The 6,658-nt window shown below is 37.4% G+C and overlaps 2 pseudogenes; both read right to left on the minus strand.

Annotated features, from left to right (window-relative positions):
• Positions 1-809: 809 nt before the first annotated feature.
• On the minus strand, positions 810-916 carry LOC125147280 (uncharacterized; annotated as a pseudogene).
• A 138-nt stretch (positions 917-1,054) lies between these two features.
• Positions 1,055-1,165, minus strand: LOC125147279 (uncharacterized; annotated as a pseudogene).
• Positions 1,166-6,658: the final 5,493 nt, after the last annotated feature.

Genomic DNA, 6,658 nt, shown 5'->3' on the forward strand with positions numbered 1-6,658 from the left:
CAATTTCTTCCAAAGGAATAAGAACTCACATTGGTATCACATTTGGCTATCACCCATGACAAGCTTGATGATAATGGGGCATTGCCTTCAAAATTCAGAGTTAAATGATCTTTTTTTTAAGTGTCCCTATTTTAAGAGAGAGAGCACGCATGCAGGAGTGGGGGAGCAGCAGAGAGAGAGGGAGAGAGAGAACTCAAAGCAGACTCCGTGCCATCAGTGCAGAGCCTGATGTGGGGCTCAATCCCACGAATTGTGAGATCATGACCTGAGCCAAAACCAAGAATCAGGCACTTAACCAACTGAACCACCCAGGAGCCTCCAGAGTTAAATGATCTTCAACTTGTAATTCCAAATCCATACAGTTGTCAGTTAAAAAAATAAAATAAAATTCAGACAGGCTCAGGTATTTTATATCTCATAGGTACTTATTTCAAAAAGTTTTCTTGAATATATATTTGAACAAAATGGTAAATGCATCCATGATATAAAAAGATATTTAATACAAGGTCAGTAGGAACTAAAGTAGAAGACTAAATATTTAAAACCGGAGATGACAATGTGCAGGCAGGCCTAGAAAGCAATTAGATCCAAACTAGACCAAAAAGTGAATTCGTAAAGTTTGTCTACAAGAAGAGAGGGTTTTTTTTTAATTTTCCACAATTCATTTAATGGCAATTGATAATCATTAAATTAGCAGTGGTTATCTTAAAAAATGTATTGCATTAACTGTGCTGTCATTTCTCAAGAATGATCAGATACCTAGAGTCACAGATATTTCCCACATAAGATGCATCATAAAAATAGACTTGGTTTATCACCAGCATTAAAAAATCAGACTAGGGAAAGAAGTAGGTCTGGGGACACATTCATGGTCTTTTTTTTTTTAATGTTTATTTATTTTTGAGAGAGACAGAGCATGAGTGGGGGAGGGGCAGAGAGAGAGGGAGACACAGAATCTGAAACAGGCTCCAGGCTCTGAGCTGTCAGCACAAAGCCCAATGTGGGGCACATGTGAGACTCATGGACCGTGAAATCATGACTTGAGCTGAAGTCGGATGCACAACTGACTGAGCCACCCAAGTGCCCCCACATTCATGATCTTAATATAGTGAATATTTAGCCTGCCCTGATTATTACAAAATCAGAACAGCAAAAATATTTGCAGGAATAAAGTAGGTTTACTCAATAGATTACGTGATTAGAAAAATAAAGATCTTCATTTGTCTCCTTTATCAACAAGAAACAAAGAGAACCCTGGAAACATTTAAAATTCAAAAAAAACCCCTAAAAAATAATAAAATTTTGTATCTAATATGAAATAAGCTGAAAGGTGGCATAATTTTGAGCAAATACTTAAGTATAAGAGAGGAGAATTCTCTTTAGCTAGGCATGTAGTAAACTCTTACCTAAATGCCAAGATTTCGTGAAATGGAATTGAATTTCTTTTGTGAAATCACAGTATTGTTTATTTAGAGATATATTTTACCTTTTCATAATATTGTTTTCATTAGTTACCTATCTTTAGAATGGATAGTAGGCTAAATATTCAAGACAGTTAACGTTAGTTACAGAACATGAATGTTGTAAATCATGGAAGCTTGAAAATGGCTACTTTGTGTCATAACTGATAAAAGTCAGACACAGGAGAAGCAGAAGGGAGAACCTATGTGTTAGTTGACTTCCTCTTCTTACATAGCAAGGAATTAGTAGACACTGTTTGAAAATTATGGGCTAAAAGGAGAGCTGTATATGATTTTACAGTTAAGAAAATAACTCCAAGAAGGGCAAAAAATTGTAAAAGCAATAGGCCCCTGGGTGGCTCAGTCGGTTAAGTGTTCTACTTCAGCTTAGGTCATGATCTCATGGTTTGTGAGTTCTGACCCCGCATAGGGCTCTGTGCTGACAGCTCAGAGCCTGGAGCCTGCTTCGGATTCTAGGTATCCCTAGGTTTCTGCCCCTCCCCCACTCATGCTCTGTCTCTCTCTTTCTCTCTCTCACTCAAAAACAAATAAACTTTAAAAAATTATACAAAAATGAGGCATGGAAAAGAGAGGAAAATAGAGGTCGTAGGTAATGTAACTGTGCTAAATTTCAGCTACAATGGAAAGATGCCTAGTGATAGCACCCAACTGACAAAATAATAGCGACACAAAAAGATAAAAGGTGTAATAATGTTTAAGTTTGTGGTTGTAAACATAACATTAATTTTTAAAAACTTATATCAGAAGTAGGGTAGTGTGCCCTGCTAGAAAGTGGGGTGGAGGGAAGAACAGAAAGCATTTTAATCTTACTTATACCCCTTTCTACTATTTGAAGTTGTAAATCAGGAACACATATTATTACTATAACAGCAAAATTAAAAGAGAAAAAATTATAAAATGTTTGTGTACATATACACACATCTGTCTATGCATGTACGTACACATGTTCATAGATACATATACGTGAATGTATGTGCATATGTATATACACATTCATACTTTCAGATTTTTCTCCTTTGAGAATTTTGTAAAACTCCTATAGGTACCTATTGTCAGACATCTAATGCTGTCTTTCAACGTTTATTTATTTTGGGGACAGAGAGAGACAGAGCATGAACGGGGGAGGGGCAGAGAGAGAGGGAGACACAGAATCGGAAACAGGCTCCAGGCTCTGAGCCATCAGCCCAGAGCCTGATGCGGGGCTCGAACTCCCAGACCGCGAGATCGTGACCTGGCTGAAGTCGGACGCCTAACCGACTGCGCCACCCAGGCGCCTCTAATGCTGTCTTTAATTAAGATATGTATGCTTTCTGCTTATGCAATCCTGCATCATCAGTGCCCGTACTTCTCCCTAAGGGTGAAGCAAATTCTAGGGATAATAAATATATATGGTACAATAATTTATAATCTCTATTAGAGACACAAAGTTAATCTCATTACTCTAAGGATGGATCATATATTCAGTTTCAAGAACTTTATTATTTTCTCATTGATCATTAGGGCTTAAAATACACAATTTCTCATGGAAAAAGCTCAACTGTCACCCATCCAGAGGATTTCTTGCGCACTGGTTGCTGTTCTAAAGAGTATTTAAATCACTCTGTAGAACACATTTTGAGGGTAATTACTTTAAGATGCTAAAATCCCACAGCACAGAAATTTGGCCAGATCATGATACAAACTTACAAAAACTGTGCGGCTTAGAGGAGGCCAAACTATTTGATCAGAATATTCCCTTGCCTCATCCAAACTATTCCAGGAGGTAACTTGGATAAAGGGTGTGTGTGTGTGTGTGTGTGTGTGTGTGTGTGTGTGTGTGTCTTTTAATATGTAAATATACGCATACGTACATATAACATTTTCTTTATCCAGTCATCCACTGAAGGACATTTAGGTTGTTTCCATATCTTAGCTATTTTGAGTAATGCTACATCAAACATGGGAATGCATATATCTCTTGAAGATGGTGATTTCAGCTCCTTTGGATATATACCCAGGAGTGGAGTGGGATTACTAGATCATAGGTAGTTCAATTTTTAATATTTTTGAGGAACCGCCATACTGTTTTCCGTAATGGCTGTACCAATTTATATCCCCCCCCTTCCAATGGTATGTAAAAGTTCCCTTTTCATCTGCACCATCACTTGTTTCCTTGTCTTTTTGGTAGTAGCCCTCTTTATAGGTGTGAGGCAATGTCTCATTGTGGTTTTCATTTGCATTTCCCTGATGATTAGTAATGTTGAATACCTTTTCATATACTTATTAGCCATCCGTATATCTTCTTTGAAAAAATCTCTATTCAGGTCCTTTGCCCAGTTTTTTCAATTGGATTGTTTGTTTTTTGTTTTGTTTTATTTTGTTGCTATTGAGTTGTATGAGTTCTCTATATATTTTGGATATTAACTCTTATCAGATATATGGTTTGTGAATATTTTTCCCCATTCTGTAATTTGCCTTTTCAATTTATTGTTTCCTTTGCTGTACAGAGTTCTTTAGTTTAATGTGGTCCCACTTGTTTATTTTCATTTTTGTAGACTGTGCTTTTAGTGTGTTATCAAAGAAATAATACCCAGGACCAATGTCTAGGATATTTTTTCCTTCTAGAAGTTTTATAGTTTCAGGCCTTATGTTTAAGTCTTTGATCCATTTTGAGGGTTTTTTTTTTTCTGAGTGGTATAAGACAGTGTTCAAGTTTCATTCTTTCACGTGTGTACATTCAGTTTTCCCAGCATGCTTTGGGAGATACTATGGTACCTTATTTCAAGATACAGTACAAAATTGTAGCAATCAGGAAAGTATGGCAGTGACATAAAAACAAGTACATAGACCCATGGAACAGACAGAAAGCCCAGAGATAAACCCAAGAAGATAAAATCAACTAATTTTTGACAAGGGCTAAAGAACACACACTGGGGAAAGGACTGCTTCTTTAATAAATGGTAGTGGGGAATCTGGTAACACCTTCTTCATGAAACCTTTCTATATCATCACAATTCACATGTATTTATGCAATCAGTCATGAGTGCCATGAAAGAACATTGTTTACTCAGCACTAATTATTTGTCAGGGAGTAAGATACACATATAAATAAAAGCTACAGACCTTGTCCCATAGTCTAGTGACCAAAACAGACATGCAGGGAAGTCTACACGTAACACAGTAGAGAAAATAAAGTGCTCTTGATGGAGGGAAGTATAGAATGCTTTAGGAACACAGAGAGATATTCAACCCAGTCTAGTGAGAAAGGAGAAAAAGTACTAGTCAGGATTCTAGGAGGAATATCTGAATTCAGTTGTAAAACACGAGTGAGAGTCAGTCAGGCAAAGAAGAGTGCAGTTTTCTAGGCAGAGGACACCAATAAAACGTATTCACTGTACTACTGATTTGCATGGTTTTTTAATTTGTGTTTCTTAAGATTTGTTGGCCACTTGTAGAGAATGGGTGGGCGAGTCAAAGCTGGAAGCAGAGAACCACATGGAGGCTATTTGCAGTAATCTGTGTGAGAAGATTATGGCTTGGACCATGGTTGCAGAAGAAATAAAAAGACTAGGAGGGATTTGTGATATATTTTGGAAGAAGAAATAGCATAAATAGGTGATGGGTTATTTGCTGGGAAGTGAAGGAAAAATAGGAACAAAAAATCATTCCCATCAACCAGATTAACAGTGTTTTTTGTTTTTGTTTTTGTTTTAACTGAGAAAGGGCAGTTTACTGAACAATGTGTTTGGCATGAGAGAGATAATTAATAACGTGCTATTTTCATATATTTCATGTCTCTAATAAGTAAAACAGAACCTTAAGAGTCCTAAATATGGCATGTTGTTAAAACAGTAACTCTTTTAGGGTTTAGGGAATAGTACTAAAGAAATTAACTTCATTTAGGTTATGTAACTTAGTATCAGTTATATAGTTAAGTATAGAGGGAATTCATGGTCATAAATAAATCAGGAGTACAGGGACAATTTCAACCAGGGTACATGGTTTTGCCTGAAACAGCCTTTGTTCTGCTGGAATGGTGGAGGCAGAAGTTGAGAGAGGGCAATGAGGGTATCCACGCCTCTGCTCCCTGGAAGTGCCATAAGCCTGCTTGAAACTCATTGAATGGCTTTCTTTGCTCTTAGTAGAGGCTGCAAACTTCTCTCAGACCTCACACTGCACCCCAGCCATATTGATCCTTTTTCTGTTTCTTGAATAAGCCCCTTTTCATGACTCTACAATTGCTGTTTCCCCTGCCATGAGCGCTCCTCATCCAGCTCTTTGCTGGTTTGGCTCAGTCCCATCTTGTAGGTTTCAACACGAATGCTCACTCTTCAGATCAGGTTTCCTTTAGCATTCTAGCCAGCCTCGACAAGTTGTTTCTGTGTATCGTGGTGCTATCACAGTCTTCGTGTTCATTTTTCATTGTTCCCAGAATGTAAGCTCCATGAAGGCAAGCTTTGGCTATCTTCTTCACTGTAGTTCGAGACCAGGCAGAAAAGGTGATGAATAAGCTTTTATTATGTGTCTGAAAGATAAAGATTAAATATTACAAAGCAAATCAGAGGTACACTTAATATATCCTTTGATGATTTCTTCTGCTTAGAAAGCTCTTTCCATTCTTCTTTGCATGATTAACCCACATTGTTCCTCACAAATGAATTCAGATATTACTTCTAAAAATCTCTAACTAGTTATTTTTTCTCCCCTCTTGTTAGACCAGGTTACATGCCCCTTTGTGTTCCTGGAGCATTCCATGTTCTATCAAAACCCCTTGATTTATTTTATTGTGTTATACACTCTGGATTTGTCAGGATTAAATAATTTCCATAGGTATATAAACGCACTGTGATATATATCATCTTAAAATCATTTTAATTCCCTCCTTTACTACCACATTCATTTCCAGTGGTTACCCTATTGTATGTTTTCCTTTATAATAGAGTTATTTTTTTTAATGTTTTTACTTATTTTTGAGAGAGAGAGAGAGAGAGAGAGACAGAGCACAAGTAGGGGAGGGGCAGAAAGAGAGGGAGACAGTTTCAGAAGCAGGCTCCAGGCTCTGAGCAGTCAGCACAGAGCCCAACATGGGTCTCGAACTCTCGAACTCATGATTGCAAGATCATCACCTGAGCCAAAGTCAGACGCTTAACTGACTGAGCCACCCCAGTGCCCCTATTTTTTAAAATTTTTTAATGTTT

The sequence above is a fragment of the Prionailurus viverrinus genome, chromosome D1 (assembly GCF_022837055.1).
Source record: "Prionailurus viverrinus isolate Anna chromosome D1, UM_Priviv_1.0, whole genome shotgun sequence".
Lineage (NCBI taxonomy): Eukaryota > Metazoa > Chordata > Mammalia > Carnivora > Felidae > Prionailurus > Prionailurus viverrinus.